At 37.1% G+C, this 16,979-nt stretch overlaps 1 long non-coding RNA gene and 1 other non-coding gene across 2 annotated transcripts in view; both read right to left on the bottom strand.

Annotated features, from left to right (window-relative positions):
• Positions 1 to 1,282: 1,282 nt before the first annotated feature.
• Positions 1,283 to 16,979, bottom strand: part of LOC146927508 (uncharacterized) — a 31,702-nt gene continuing 16,005 nt past the window's right edge. The window contains exons 3-4 of the long non-coding RNA XR_015005696.1: positions 2,332 to 2,386; positions 1,283 to 1,413 (exon numbers count right to left, since the gene is read on the bottom strand). This is a non-coding gene — a long non-coding RNA (uncharacterized LOC146927508). The remainder of the gene's footprint in view (positions 1,414 to 2,331; positions 2,387 to 16,979) is intronic.
• On the bottom strand, positions 11,199 to 11,305 carry LOC146927509 (small nucleolar RNA R71). The gene has a single exon (XR_015009208.1). It is a non-coding gene; the product is annotated as a small nucleolar RNA R71 (small nucleolar RNA).

Genomic DNA, 16,979 nt, shown 5'->3' with positions numbered 1-16,979 from the left:
ACAAACGGCAACGACATAGGTAAAACCGTAGTCATAGATAGCCTTTTAAGAACGCTTTTAGCATTTCACATCATCAACGGTTATCAGCCGTCACCAACTAAAAACCGTAGCAATAGATTTAATTTTAGAACCATTTTTTGTGTGCTACCCCAACGATTTTGTACTGATGCTAATAATGAAAACGTTCTCTTAGGCCCAATTTAGCATTTATTGTAGAAAGCTACCGTAACGCTTTTGCACCGTTGTGAATAAATTATTTAAAAAACAATAAAAAGAATTTGTATTAAATCTTTATTACTTCACTTACTCTGTACTTGTCAAAACTTGTCAAAGAAGTAAAACATTATTTGATTTTAAGATCAATAATTTTAGAGAAATATTATTCCATCAAAATTATATAACAAAATGAAATAATTGTCAATAATATATCGTTCATATGTATCAAAAAATAACATTATTCAAAATAAACCCCTCAAAAAAAGAAAAAAAAATACTTAGGGTGTGTTTGGATTGGAAGAGAAATTGTGAAGAGAGAAACCGGTGAGAGAGAGTATGAGAAGAGAGAATTATGTGAGAAATAGAGTAGATTTGATGTATTGTTTGGTAGAAGAGAGATTGAAGAGAAATAGAAGAGAGAGAAGTGTTGATTACTTTAAAAAGTACTAAAATACCCCTCAATTAAAAAACCTTAAAAAATAAATTTTATAAAATATAATTGATATAATTAAATTATTTAAACTATTTTTATCAATTTAAAGTAATTAATTAAACTATTATATTTAATCAAATCTAACTTTTTGAGATATCTGTAAAAGAATTGTTGATATAAGCAAATTCTTGATTGATTAAATTGTTAACATATTTGTAATATACTACTAAACTTGAATTAGATGAAATGAAAATTCCAAAAAAAAGTAAAAAATAGATCAAATGAATTAATATGCGGTTAGCAAATAGTACGTTATAAAAATCAATAAGTAAGCGTGCATGAAACAAAACAATAAGCAGTTAAGCACAACAACAACTTTTAAAAAAATAAATAAAATAAGCACAGCAGCAAAAATAACTACTGCAACCCGTGAATGTTGAGGAGGGTATTAAAGGAAAAGCATGAATAAAGTTGTGTCTCTCCTTGTTTCTTCGCAGAGTTGGCGAGAAACAAATTCAAGTGGGGCCCATGCCAAGTTTAATCTCTCTTCCCTCTTTCTCTGCTCACCAAACAGGATGACTTTGACATTTCTCTCCTTCTTCTCTCGTCCCTCTTTCTCTCTTCCCTATTTCTTGTGTTCCAAACACGGGAACATGAACATCAATCTTCATCTCTCTTTTTTTTTTTTTTTGAAATAATCAGTCTTCATCTCTTGTATTTTTAAATCTTGAAATTCTTCATCAATATCATCAGTATTCATTCATCTACACAAAAAAAGAAATATGTTCAATAAATAACATGTACAAATAATAGTGTCTTCATATGGACCAATTGAAAATATGTATGCAAAACACTGATGTAGTAATTTCAAATCACGCCCTTCCAATGAGACACAACAAGAGTTTGTTAAACTTTTCATATGAGGCATTTGTTATCCTTCATTTCATATGATAACTAGTAGGATACCCATGCGCGGACAAAAAGGGTCGCGCATTGCGCTCCATTTTGGGATAAGACAACCATGTTCAATTTAACACCCTTTCAACTTAATTTATCAAGAACTATATAATTTAACTTATCATCGTCATAATGGAGCATAAGTATCAATCCTTCACTATTACAGGTTTTTGTTCAATTTATATACATAAGTCAGCATAAGTGAGCAATGTAGAAGAGTGCAGAATATAAGTGAGCAATGTAGAAGAGTGCGGAATAGGGGTATCCACTATTTATATACATAAGTCAGCATAAGTGAGCAATGTAGAAGACTGCAGAATAGGGGTATCCACTATTTGTAGAAAGAATAGTGATATTTGTACAACTCTTTGTGAACAACTTCTTTAACAACTTTATGTTTCTCTATTTTGATTGGTCAAAATCAATAAAGGTAGAGAGAGAATAAGAACATAATGTGAGTATGAGGGAGAAAATTGTCAAAAAGTTGTTACAAATTGGTTGTACAAATATCATTTCTCTTGTAGAAATCGGTTACTTTGGGCAATCCACTATTTGTCAATGGTTTATTCCTAAAGACTTTGCTATAAGAATAATAACCCAAATTGCAGGAATTCAGATTAGTGGACATCATAACCTTGTAGCAAAAATTTCATTCACTTAACTAAACCTATCATTTGATCCTAAAAAAAGCGTAAATTTGATATGTGAACTTGAAGATTAGTTACCTTGTTGGTGTATTCATTTTGGTAGTTGTTGTTGCAGAAGAAAGATGGGTGAAGCCTGCACAAAAACCATGAAGGTCATTAAGTTATGAAATTCAAATTTAAATGAAAATGATTCTCAACCAAATTTTTAGAAATCGATTCTCAGCCAAATAGGCAATAAAGTTGTTACTTTTAGGTGAGTTTATACTGAAACAACCACAAAACTAATTTATTCAATATGAAAAGAGCTTATGAACAAGACTATTTTAGAAATCAAAACTCAAAACAAACAAAAAAACCCAACATCTTATTCACTCAAGTTGAACCCAAAGAACAAAAAAACCTAAAAATTAATGACCATAGAAGAGAAGAGAACAAAAAAAAAATTCACATCTTGAACAGAACACATGCATGCAAAAGGTGAATAACGCATAAAGAGGAAGAATGTACCAGTTAGCAATTTGCGTCTGCGATTAGGGTCTCGGTACCTGCAAAACAATATCAACAACAACTCGCTAAGAAGACGAATGTAGGAGAGAAAAAAAAAGACTTTAATAAAATAAGTTAAAGAAGAGAAGAATAAAGCAGGATGGATGAACAGAAGAAGAATGAAAGTGATTTTGGGTAAAGTTTGTTTCCCATGTATCTACTTGCCTCATTTGTGAATCTCTATTTTGTGTGAGGAAAGCAGAGAAAAATGTTTAAAATTCTGATGTTATACTATTCAAAATTGAATATATGGTGGGTAGAAGGGGAGTGCTTGATTGGTTACTCGAAAAAAATACATGTATAAAGGATGGAATAACAATATTACATTTTTTTTTTAAGCAAAAAGGGGATGCAGGAGCATCAACCCAAATATATATAAAAGAAAAAAGGAGTACACAAAAGAAAAAGGGGGACTAGGCCAAAACCTTTTTAGAAATGAACAAACCTAAATTTAGGTAATCCCATCTTATTCATGATGTACTCCCCCCTGATTTCATCAGGGATGGAACTATACCAAGCCAAAAAATTATAAGGTAAAGATAGACCTAAGTTAGCCATGCCATCAGCGCAAGCATTTCCTTCTCTATATACATGAGAAAAAGTGAAACTAATGTTTCTAATATAATTCATACAGTTGTGCCATCTATTCCTTAAAGGCCAAGGAATGGTTGATGAAGACTTTAGAGCCAAGAAGACAAGCTGTGAGTCAGTTTCCAACCAAAGATAAGTAAGATTTCTGTTTTGAGCAATTTCCAGAGCAATAATGGCTGCCATAAGCTCAGCATGATAAGCATTAACATTTCCCAAGTTTTGAGCAAAGCAACCAGTACATATACCTTCCCTGTCTCTGAAGATACCACTAGCAGAAGCATTGTTGGGATTCTTAGTTGCAGCACCATCAGTGTTCACTTTGATCCAGTTGAAGATTGGAGGGGACCAAATAACTTCCTTAATCTGAGGAGCCTTTGGAGGATGAATTTTAACCCTGAAAAATTTCAATATTTGAAATTCTCTCATATCTGGGGATGATGTTTTAGAAGTGTAGCAGCCAGACATATTGACAGATGAAATGACATTGTTGAGTATAATCTTCCAATGCAAGAGCTTATTGTGAAACCTTGCTTGGTTTCTTCTGAACCAAATAGCAGAAATAATGTTGACAATGCTAGCTTGAATAACCACTTTTCATTGTGGGGACCAACTTCTTTTGCAAAGATTCCAAACGTCCTCTATGTTGGAAATTTGAAATGAAAGATTCAGAATACCTGCAAGCCAGTTCCAGAAATATTTTGCAAACAAACAGTCAAAGAACAGATGAAAAGTATTTTTGGCTTCCCTGTTACAATTGGAACAAATAGAGGCCATAGAGCAACCTCTTGTCATTAGATTTTCATCAGTTGGGATTCTTTGATGCATCAACCTCCAACAGAGAAGAGATTTTGTGGGTGGAATGTCCCTATTCCAGATGAGGGAGCTCCAATTAAAATTCTGACCATTTGGAGACTTAAAAGTGTAAGCCTCTTTGAAAGAAAGTTTCCCATTTGCAGAATTTTTCCAAACAATTTTGTCTTCAGTTTCCCCTATTGGAATGGAGATTTGATGCACAATAGAGATGATACCAGGAAAACTATCTTGAACCCAATTTGGAATACTCCAGTTGCCATCAATAATGAAGTCAGCAACTAAAGCTTGCAGATTGTGTGAGATTGAATTTCGTAAATTGAAGGTAGTTGCCAGTGGGCATCCACACCAATTATCATTCCAGAAATTTATATCCTTTCCATTGCCAATGAGCCAACACATCTGATCACTAACAGATTGAAAATCATTTTTGATACCACTCCATACAGATGAGAGAATATGATAAGAGATTGGTTTATTGTTTCTAATGCACCTGCTTTTAAGAAGTTTAGCCCAAGATTGAGATGAGTTTCTGAAATCCCAGCATAATTTAAGGTTAGCTGCTTCATTCAAAGATATTAAGGATCTCAATCCTAAACCTCCTTGACGAACAGGTCTGCAACATTTTTTTTCCATGAGACTGTAACCAATTTTCTTTTTTCTACATCCCCACTCCATATGAAGTTGCGAATCCACTTTTCCAATTCATTTAAAAGAGATTTAGGCCAACTGTAAACTGACATGCTATGTAATAACATGCCTTGAACCACAGACTTTACCAATTGAACTCTCCCAGCAATTGTGAGAAGGGAAGCTTTCCAACCAGCAAGTTTACTTTTGATCTTATCTGCTATAGGAGCAAGGTGAATAGATTTTGGTTTACCTCTAAAAATGGGGACATCAAGGTATGTGAAAGGAAGACTGCCAATATTGAAACCAGTTTGAGCAGAGATTTGTGAGATTCTAGAGTTGGAGATTGAACCAGCATATAGTGTTGACTTTGCTGGATTCACTAGTTGTCCAGAAATAGCAGCATATCTGTGGAACAGATCCTTTAGAGCTTGGATAGATGATGTATTAGCCTTGCAAAAAACCATAATGTCATCTGCATAAAGAGTGTGTGAAGGAACAAGATAGTGTCTGGATCCTCTGATAGGTTCAATCTTCCCTTGATCCACAAGCTTTTTGATACTTCTACTAAGAACATCTTCTGCTAGACAAAAGAGAAGAGGAGATAGGGGATCTCCCTGTCTCACCCCTCTTTTGCATTTGAAAAAACCATGTTGCTTACCATTGATAGATATAGATAAATTGGCTGATTCCAAAATTGCCTTGATCCAGCTGCAGAATAGATCATTAAAACCAAATTGCTTCAGCACTTTAAGAAGAAAGCTCCATTCAATAGTATCAAAGGCTTTAGCTATATCAACTTTGAAAGCAATGTTTCCACCAAAAGATCTATTATGAAGGAGATTGATAGCCTCTGAGGTAGTACAAATGCAGTCCCTAATGTTCTGTCCTTGTATAAAGCCTCTTTGTTCCTCAGAAATGATGGTATTCATGATAGGTGCCAGTCTGTCAGCTAGAATTTTTGTGATTATTTTGAATTTAAAATTCGCCAGAGCAATTGGTCTAAATTGATCAACTGTATCTGCATTGTCATGTTTTGGAATTAACACAAGATTATTAGAGTTGAAGCAAGGTGGAAACCAACCCCTTGTGAAGAATTCAATAACAGCATTGCAAACATCTTTGCAAATAATACTCCAGAACGACTGATAGAATATAGCTCCAAAACCGTCAGGGCCAGGGGCTCCATCTTTGTTAAGCTCAAACACTACTCTTTTGATCTCATCAATGGAAGGAATCATAGTTAGCAAAGAATTTGTGCTGTTGGAAATCATGTTTGGAATCACCTCCTCCACAAGCTCATCCACCTGCAAAACAATGTTAGAAGAAAATAAATTTTGAAAATGATTTGTAAATTGAGAAGCAATTTGCTCAGGATCATGGATAATGTCATCATCAACTCTGATAGCGGTTATTGGTTTGGTTTTGGACTTAATTTTAGCAATTCTATGGAAATAACTGGTATTTCTGTCACCTTCTAAATGCCACTTTGTTTTAGCTCTTTCCTGCCAAAAAGCTTCCTCCTTGTTAAGGGCTTCTTCAAATTGTATCTGAGCTATTTTTTGTTGCTCAAGAAGCTCATCAGTCATACCTTCATCATCAATTATTCCTTGGATCTCAACCAGCTTCTTTTCAGCTTCTTTAACAAGGACATGAACATTACCAAAAAAGTTGTGATTCCAGTCTTTGAGCTTTTGCTTCAACAGTTTTAGTTTTCTAGAAAGAACAAACATCAGGTTACCAACAACATTAGTGTTCCAAGATTCAGAAACTATTCTGCTGCAATCCTCATGAAGAAGCCACATCTTCATGAATCTGAAAGGAGTTGCTTGTGTAATGGATGAGGTTTTGCAATCCAAATGGATAGGGAAGTGATCAGATTGATGTCTGGTTAGGGAAGAAACAGTTAGGGAAACACAATTATCAAGCCAGAGTTGGTTACAAATGGCCCTGTCTAACCTTCTTTCAGTGTGTCTAGCACCTCTTATACCATTGGCCCAAGTAAAATGCACCCCCCTAGTAGGGATATGGAAAAGGTTATTAACATCCGACCAGTTGAAGAATTCCTCCATTGGTAATCTAGCAGGGTTGAAGTTTCCTCTATTTTCATGTGAACCCAGAATGACATTGAAATCACCAATTGAACACCAGGGTATGTTATGTCGATTTTGGATTGTTTGGAGTTTTGTCCACAGATATCTTCTAGTGATATAGTTTGTTGAGGCATATATGGCATTGAATCCATATGTTATATTGTTGTCAGTAATGATGAAGGAGACTTGTTGACTATCGGCATCAATGATGGTAGGGTTAAGGGATTTAGAGCATATACACCAGAGATTGGGGATATTGTTGATTCTGATGTTAAGGGCAAATAGCTTCAAATTAAGGCTATTCAACCAATAATAAGGGAAACTATTAAAAGGTATCCATGGTCCAGCTATCAGGATTATGTCAGGGTTATGGTTAACTATAATTTTCTTTAAAGCCAATCTAGTGGGAGAATTGGCTATTCCTCTAATGTTCCAGAAAAGCACTTCATCTAAAAGGTTTAGGAATAGCTACCTTGGATCTCAAGGTGTATGGTTTGGAAGCTGCAGCATTACTTTGTTTTTTGATTTTCTTCTGATTTGCCTTACTTGCCACCAATTGAAAACCAGATTCATCAATGTTGTGTTGAATCTCCTGTGCAATTTGTTGATCAATGCATCTTTGTTGATGTTCCACTGTGATTTCATCTTCCTGGTCCTCCTCCAAATTTGCTAAGTTGGCCCAAGAATTCTGGAGGAAAGCCATATCATGTTGGATTCTATCTGGGGTATGATGTGGATTATTAGGTGGTTGATTGAGACTTGGTTGTGATTTTTGGCCAGTGTTAGAATGGTTGTGGGTTGTATTGTGGCTGGGTTTTGAGGCCTGGCTGTTGTTTACTTTCTGGCTAAGGGAGTTTTGCTGGCTATTGTTTAATTGTTGGCTAGTGTTTGGAGTCTGGCTATGGTTGGTTTTTTGGCTCGAGCCTTGAACAGATTTGCAGACATTTGGAGTATTATCCACATACTCAGAATCATCCGATGAATAAACTTCATCATCAATTGCAACTCCATGTGTATGTTGCCCTGCATCCTGCCTATCAAAGTCTGGGTTTACCTGTTCCACTTCAGTCTCAGGCAAAACTTCTTCATTATTCTGACTTGTAAGATCAACTGCATCAGTAGGCTGCACATCATTCTTTTCCTTATTTCCCTCCTCCACATCAATGATGACAGCTGCATTCTTTCCTTTTCTTCCTTCATCCTTTTTGTTATGCAAGTCTGGCTTGGAATTGTCATTCTTTTCAGCTATTTTTCGACTTTTATCCAAACTGTGCCCTGTCATCTTACAATAGCTGCAGAAAGCTGGCAGGTTATCATATCCAAGTTCAACAAAAAAGGCGTAGCCCTTTCTTTCCACCAAAACTTTGTACTTCAGTTCGTTGGATAAATCCATATCAACCAGGACTCTAGCGAAGTGGCCAAAAGTTCTTTCAATAGCAGGTTTGCTAGTGACTGCATCGGTGCACAAAGGCGTACCCGCACTACTTGCAATGGCAAAGAGTATTTTTGGTCTCAAATACTCTTGTCCAAGACCATAGATACGGACCCAGACTTGAGCAGAAGAGTTTTGAAGGATGCTAGGATTAAAGTCAGGTGTCCAAGCAAACAGTTTCAAAATACCAGGATTAAGGTTCCAGGAGCCAACAGACCTAATACTATTCGCATCTTCAATGGAGGTAAAAGTACATTCATAAAATCCCTTACCTAGAGATGTAATTCCCCATCTTCCCAAATTCTTCCAGGCTGGTTGGAGTTTTGTTCGCAGAGCAACCACCGTGAGAGGCGTCAAGCCTTTTGGCCAGAGAATCCTAGCATGTAAATTGAATTTACAATCCTCCATTCCCATGTCATATTCATCATCCGGAATAGGGATTGCAAAGTTGTCTCCTTTCCTGCTTGGTTTTGGTAGTTGACTTTGAGGGATGTCACAAACGTTGTTCAAAGCTTGAGCAAAAGTTTTGTTAGAAATGGGTTTGGAATTTTGGGGTTGTTTCAGAGCGATCTTAGGTTCATCTTCATCTATAAGGAATTTCCAAGGATGCTGAAAGGGTTTTGAGGCCATCGGGTTAAGGATTGGTGAGGCGGTAGGAATCTGGGTTGCTATCGAGAGTGACGATGAACAGTAAACATTTCACCAGAGCAATGTCCAAGTCAAATATTTATCCAACAATATTACATCAATTGTTGAACAAAAAAAAACTTGACAAAAAGACAATACAAGCCATTGTTTTGGTGAGTTGTTAAATAAAGAAATTAGGGCAGTTGGGAGACTTCATATGCATCTGATTCTTATATAAGACAGATACTAAATTAGTAATTCCTCGATCAAGAGCCTAGGCCTTCTATTAAGAATATTTCTCTACTCTAAGACTAACATACACTCACAAAACTCGTACTGCATCAAAACCTGCTCCACTTCACACATTATCAAGTTTCACATTTGACAGAATACTATAACATAGCTGCTGAGCCATTAACAGAAGTATATTGTCCTCCATACTAAGCAACAATGGAGATATGAGTCTTATAACCACTGATGAGTCATAGATTAGTATATTTTAATGCTTTATTAAGTTTAGTTTTAAATAAGATTTGATATAATTATATTGCATTTTATTTCCTTTTAGAATATTTTACTTTAAATTGTCTTTTATTTTATTTTAGGAACGAATATATGGTGGAAGGTGTCTTGGAGCAAAAGAAAGAGGACTGGAGCAAATACAGTGCGAAAATACGAAGATACGGAACAAAAATATGTTCCCACCAAGTCAGAAGCTTGGCACGGCCAGTGCCAACATGTGGCACGGCCGTGCCACCTCCAGAAGCCCCTTTTGCTGGTTTTTCTTCGGGCCCAAGTTACCCTGTTGCAGCTTTACTGTTTTACCCTTTTAGTTGCTTAGTTTCTAAGTCGATTGTAAAGCTATAAATAGAGTAGCTTTCCACCATAAACATTCACCCTTTACTTTGTTTATTTCAAGTATTATTTCAATAAAAAGTCTTTATTTCCTTTTTACTTTCTTTGTAATTTATTTTACTATTTATCTCTCTTCTTCCCCCATGTCTACGATGAACATGAGTGAGTAGACTTCTTCGTCTTGGGATTGTTGGGGAGTCTAATGACTCAATCCTAAACAAAACAAGCCTAAACCCTAATTTCTATGTAACCCTAATTTCTAATCTAGATTCACCGTCTTAACGTGGATTAACAATTATCAAACTGTGGAAGCGAAAGCGGAGGGTTTGATAATCGTTAATCCATCATCCCAAACATCAATTCATAAAGCGAGAGCGGAGTCTTGATGTTGGAACAAGTGAATCTAGACAATAATTGCAAAACAGTGAAATAGTCTTTGCAATTATTGAGACAAAGAGTAGTTTCAATCCTCTATGCATCTTCTAGTAATCATGTCAGCGAAATAGGCTTGGTTGCTAGAAGTAAACCCTCACCGGACTTTCATCGGAAAGGTGAGGGGCTAAGGGAAACCGGTCTTTAGAAATTAGTGTGTAAACCATGAAATTAGATGTTTAGGTCTTGTCTAGTGAAGGATTTGTCATTATGATGAACCAATGATCCCGAGGCCCTTTATTATTATTGTTTTTACCTTCAGCAATAAAACTCCCTTTTTCTAACTTTCTCTCCTCTAATCATTCACTAAAAGTTAATTAAGTTGAACAACTCCCTAGCGGAACGATACTCTTACTTACTACTATTACTTCGATAGGCCGTGCACTTGCGGTTTGGCCCTATCATGTTTTTGGCGCCGTTGCCGGGGAGTTAACTAATTTAATTAGCTTTTTCTTAGTGATTAGAATTCTCTCTTCTCTCTCTTTTCTTTTCTTTTTATTTTTAACTTTTTATTTTTTTCCTTCATCATTAACTTCTTGGAAAGCATAAAAATAATATCAAACATGGCTGAAAGACGTGCTCTTAAAGAATACGTGACTCCTTCAACGGAAGAGCCATATGCTATTATTGTGTATCCAACGGTTGAAGATGAAGATTTTTAAATTAAGCCTGCCCAACTTAAGATGGTGCAGCAAAATTATTTTTCGGGATCCCCCGATGAGGATCCCAATCTCCATATCTCAACTTTTTGGCGGCTCACCGTAACATATAAGAAAAACCAAGAAACTTTGAGACTGCATCTCTTCCCTTTTTCTCTAAAAAACAAGGCTCTTAATTGGTTCCATTACCTAAGAGTTGGTTCCATCACCTCATGGGACCAATTGAAGAGTGAATTTCTTATCTGTTTCCTTCCCCCTTCAAAAATCGGCCAACTAAGGGCCAAGCTTTTTCAATTCACTCAAAAAGAGGGGGAATCCCTTCATGATTCATGGGGAAGTTTTAAAGATATGCTTAAACTTTGCCCCCTCCATGGACTAGAGGAATGGTTGATCATCCACACTTTCTACAATGGTTTATCTCAGGCCCCTAAAATCTTTGTTGATACTGCTGCAGGTGGTGCTCTAATGAACAAGGACTTCAAAACAGCTTATGCCTTGATTGAAGACATGGCTCGAAATCTCTTTCTATGGACTGATGAAGAATTCTCTACAAAGTCTTCACCCTCCAAAAAGAGGGCAGGTATGTACGAAGTCTCTAACTATGACCACCTTGCTTCTAGGATTGATGCACTAACCCACAAATTTGAAAAACTTAATGTTAGTGATACTACTTCTACATCTCCTTGTAAAACATGTAGTGAATGCAAACTAGGTAGTGTTGAGAAAGCAACCAAGGGGTAAGTTTTGACCAAAGCCCTATTGAAAATCCCCTGGTTTACGGAACAACACCACCAAGTTACGCTAATGATCAAAAGGTTATTCAAAAGTCTAATCTTGAACTTTTAATGGAAAACTATCTTCTTAACCAATCCGAGCAGCTCAAGGAGCTTGCAAATCAAACTAGACTTTTAAATGACTCTTTTGTTTCACTTACATCAAAGGTAGACTCCATTTCCTCTCACAACAAAGTCTTAGAGGCTCAGCTCTCTCTAGTTGTTCAATTTTGCCAACCTAGAATGAACGCCGTTACACTTAGAAGTGGTAAGCAATTAGAAGACCCCTTAAGAGTCAAGCCTAGTGAGGAAGAGACTAGTGAACCACAAGGTGAGATGACTAGGGAAGAGAGTGAGAAACCACAAAGTGAGGAAGTCACACCACCCCTCTTCAAACCAAAAATTCCTTTCCCTCAAAGATTTGCCAAGTCTAAGCTTGATGAGCAATTTAAAAAGTTCATTGAAATGATGAATAAAATCTACATTGATGTTCCCTTCACCGACGTTCTAACTCAAATGCCTACCTATGCTAAGTTTTTAAAAGAAATTCTTTCAAAAAAGAGGAAAATTGAGGAAAGTGAAACGGTGAACCTTACGGAAGAATGTAGTGCCATCATCCAAAATAAGTTGCCACCCAAGCTTAAGGATCCAGGAATTTTCTCCATACCTTGTGTCATAGGGTCTGAAATAGTAAAGAGGGCAATGTGTGACTTAGGAGCCAGTGTAAGTTTGATGCCTTTATCTCTTTACGAAAGATTGGGGTTGGGGGAACTTAAGTCAACTAGGATGACCCTACAATTAGCGGACCGTTCCCTTAAGTGTCCAGCTGGAATCATAGAGGATGTCCCTGTCAAGGTAGGAGAAATCTATGTCCCTACGGACTTTGTTGTGATGGAAATAGAGGAAGATAACCAAGTACCAATACTTTTGGGAAGGCCTTTCCTTGCTACCGCTGGGGCTATAATTGATGTTAAACATGGGAAGTTGGAATTTAATGTTGGTGAAGATACTGTTGAATTTGAACTTGCTAAACTAATGAAAAATCCCTCCATTAAAGATTCTTGTTGCATGTTAGATATAATTGACCATTGTGTGAAAGAGTGCTCCTTAGCATCAACTACACATGATGGCTTGGAGGTGTGCTTGGTTAGTGATGCAGGTACAAAGCTAGAAGGAGATGCCAAGACCTACGAGGAAATATTGAATGAAAACCCTCCCATGCAAGGTTTGGGAATGGAAGAATTAATAAGGGAGGAAGCAGCCCCTATACCAAAAGAGGCACCAAAGGTGGAGCTCAAGCCACTTCCACCAAGCTTGAGGTATGAATTCTTAGGCCCTAACTCAACCTACCCTGTTATTGTGAATGCAAGCTTGAATAAGGTAGAAACTGAAAAATTGCTTTATGTTCTCAAGAAATACCCTAAAGCCATAGGTTATACCATTGATGACATTAAAGGAATAAATCCCTCATTGTGTACGCATAGGATATTGCTTGAAGAGGACTATAAGCCCTCCGTTGAACACCAAAGAAGATTAAACCCTAACATGAAAGAAGTTGTGAAAAAAGAAGTCTTAAAGCTCCTAGATGCAGGTGTTATCTATCCAATTTCTGATTCTAAATGGGTTAGCCCGGTTCAAGTAGTACCTAAAAAGGGTGGTCTTACAGTTATTAAAAATAATAAAAATGAATCCATTGCAACTAGAACCGTCACCGGTTGGAGGATGTGCATCGACTATAGGAAGCTTAACAAAGCAACCCGTAAAGATCACTTCCCACTCCCCTTTATAGACCAAATGTTAGAAAGGTTAGCTAAGCATTCACACTTTTGTTACTTAGATGGCTATTCTGGATTCTTCCAAATACCCATTCACCCTAATGACCAAGAGAAAACCACTTTCACATGTCCCTTTTGTACCTTTGCCTATAGGAGAATGCCCTTTGGTCTTTGCAATGCCCCCGCTACCTTTCAAAGATGCATGATGTCTATTTTTTCTGATTTTGTTGAAGATATAATGGAAGTTTTTATGGATGATTTTTCTGTGCATGGATCTAGTTTTGATAATTGTTTGACTAACCTGGAAAAAGTTTTGGAAAGATGTGAACAGGTGAACTTAGTGTTGAATTGGGAAAAATGTCACTTCATTGTAAGAGAAGGAATTGTCCTAGGACACTTAGTCTCTGAACGAGGTATAGAGGTAGATAAAGCAAAAATTGAAATTATTGAAAAAATGTCTCCTCCTACCTCGGTCAGAGAAGTTAGAAGCTTCCTAGGACATGCGGGATTCTACCGCCGTTTCATTAAAGATTTTTCTTCAATCACTAAGCCACTAACAAGCTTGCTCCTTAAGGATGCAGATTTTGCGTTTGATGATACATGCCTAAAAGCATTCTGCAGGTTAAAAGAAGCCCTGGTCACTGCCCCAATCATACAACCACCAGATTGGAACTTACCTTTTGAAATAATGTGTGATGCAAGTGACTATGCAGTTGGAGCTGTGTTGGGACAAAGAAAAGACAAGAAGATGCATGCCATTTATTATGCAAGTAAGACCCTTGATGAGGCACAGGTAAATTATGCTACAACTGAGAAGGAACTGTTAGCAGTAGTCTATGCTATTGACAAATTCAGGCCATACTTGGTAGGATCAAAAATCATTATTTACACAGATCACTCGGCAATAAAATATTTGTTAAACAAAAAAGATGCCAAACCGAGGTTGATCCGATGGATTTTGCTCCTCCAAGAATTTGATATTGAAATAAAAGATAAAAAGGGCACTGAAAATGTTGTGGCTGATCACCTGTCCCGTCTTAGGGAACCCAATGAGGACGAGTTGCCTTTGGATGATTCTTTTCCGGATGACCAACTCTTCTTATTGGCGCAAACTAATGCACCTTGGTATGCAGACTTTGTTAATTTTCTTGCAGCAGGAGTACTACCGCCTAACTTGAACTACCAGCAAAAGAAAAAATTCTTCCATGATCTCAAGCACTACTATTGGGATGAGCATTACCTCTTCAAAAGAGGTTCGGATGGGGTTTTTCGAAGATGCATCCCTGAAAGCGAGGTAAGTAGTATTCTTCACCATTGTCACTCCTCCTCCTATGGTGGCCACGCCAGTAGTCAAAAAACTTCTTTCAAAATTCTTCAATCTGGTTTCTGGTGGCCATCACTTTTTAAGGACGTGCATCTCTTTGTTTCTAAATGTGACAATTGTCAACGCACCGGTAGTATTACTAAAAGGAATGAAATGCCCTTGAACAATATTCTTGAAGTGGAAATTTTCGATGTATGGGGTATTGATTTCATGGGGCCATTTCCTTCCTCTTTTGGTAATCAATACATATTAGTGGCTGTTGACTATGTGTCCAAATGGGTTGAGGCCATTGCTTCCCCCACCAATGATGCACATGTAGTTATGAAATTGTTCAAAAAAGTTATCTTTCCAAGGTTTGGGGTGCCAAGGGTTGTCATAAGCGATGGAGGGTCTCACTTCATTTCTAAACATTTTGAAAAACTTTTACAAAAATATGGAGTGAAACATAAAGTTGCAACACCCTATCACCCACAAACTAGTGGACAAGTCGAGGTCTTAAATAGACAAATAAAGGTCATTCTTGAAAAGACAGTTTCTATCTCTAGGAAAGATTGGTCAAGTAAGCTTGATGATGCTCTTTGGGCCTATCGAACGGCTTACAAAACTCCCATTGGAATGACTCCTTTTAAGCTAATTTATGGGAAATCTTGTCACCTCCCGGTTGAACTCGAGCACAAGGCTTATTGGGCAATTAGGAACCTTAACTTGGACCACAACTTAGCCGGTCAAAAAAGGAAACTTCAACTAAGTGAATTAGAAGAACTTAGGATAGATGCCTATGAGAATGCGCGCATTTATAAAGAAAGAACTAAAAAATGGCATGATAAGCATATCCTTAAAAAGGACTTCAAAATTGGTGACCTTGTGCTGCTCTTTAACTCTAGGATGAAGTTCTTTCCAGGAAAACTAAGGTCTAGGTGGTCTGGTCCGTTTCAAGTCCGCAAGGTCTATCCCTATGGGGCTATTGAAATCTTTTCTGAAAAAACCGGACCATTCAAAGTTAACGGACAAAGGCTAAAAGTTTACAATGTAGGAGAAGGGACTGAAGTAGTGGCTGCTTGGAGACTCATTGACCCGCCTTAAAGTTGTTTTTCTTTTCGTCAAGCTAATGACGGTAAAAGAGCGCTTCGTGGGAGGCAACCCACGCATTTAATTGCTTTTGTATTGTTTGTTTTTCTTTGTTTTAAGTTGTTTTGTAGGTAATTGTCCAAGTATGATTCAACAGGAAGTCCCCTTACCAGAATGTTGGCACGGCCCGTGCTGAGGATGGCACGGCCGTGCCATGGTTTTTAAGCAAAAAAGGGAGGGCTGCCACAGAATGTTGGCACGGCCCGTGCTGAGGTTGGCACGGCCGTGCCAGCTTGCAGATTCCAAAAATCAACATTTTTTGCTATTTATAGCACAATGTGAGCTTTCTGCACCCCTTTCTTCTTCTTCTTCTTCTTCTTCTTCTTCTTCTTCTTCTTCTTCTTCTTCTTCTTCTTCTTCTTCTTTTTAATTTCTTTTCTTTTTGAATCATTGAGGACAATGCTTCCCCTAAGTGTGTGTGTGTGGGGGGGGGGGGGGGGGGGGGGGCCTAATAAAGTGTCTAGAGTCGTAGTGTCCAAACTCCCTTGAACTTTATTCTTTTGTTTTGATTTTATAGTGAAAGGCATGACTAGTAGCTTGTTTTTAATGTAAAAAAGGGCATGAAAATTTTTGTTTTGTCTCTTTCTAAAAGGTTGCTTCTTATACATGAAAGTAGTTTCTTGTGTTCTTATGATCTTGTTTGTCGCGTCATTTTTCGGAGATCAAGGCTATTTGATTAGCTTTTGACTCACTCTTTTATTTTCACGACTGAACATTTAATTTTTTTTTTTTTAAGAAAAGGGGAAAAAAGTTCAAACACCCCATTTTGAAAAGATTTAGGGTTCGGGGGTTAGTTACATAAAGGGAAGGTGTTAGCACCCTTTATGTCCGTAGTACTCTACGGGAACCTCTTGGTTTTATTTAAATAATGTGCTATAACTTACTTATTTTTGAAGAAATAATTTGAAATGATTAAAAAAAAGGAAGACCTAATTATCTACATTTTATTGATTTGGAAGGACAAGTGTCCTCTGCCTACGTACCCGTGAGGGATCAAAACCTCGTAGTTCGGGGTAGAAATCGACGTTTGATTGGTTGAGTGTTTTTTATT

Source organism: Medicago sativa, chromosome 4 (genome assembly GCF_051527215.1).
Source record: "Medicago sativa cultivar Bolivia chromosome 4, Bolivia_mono, whole genome shotgun sequence".
Classification (NCBI taxonomy): Eukaryota; Viridiplantae; Streptophyta; class Magnoliopsida; order Fabales; family Fabaceae; genus Medicago; species Medicago sativa.
This window is presented reverse-complemented; position numbering and strand designations above follow the sequence as displayed.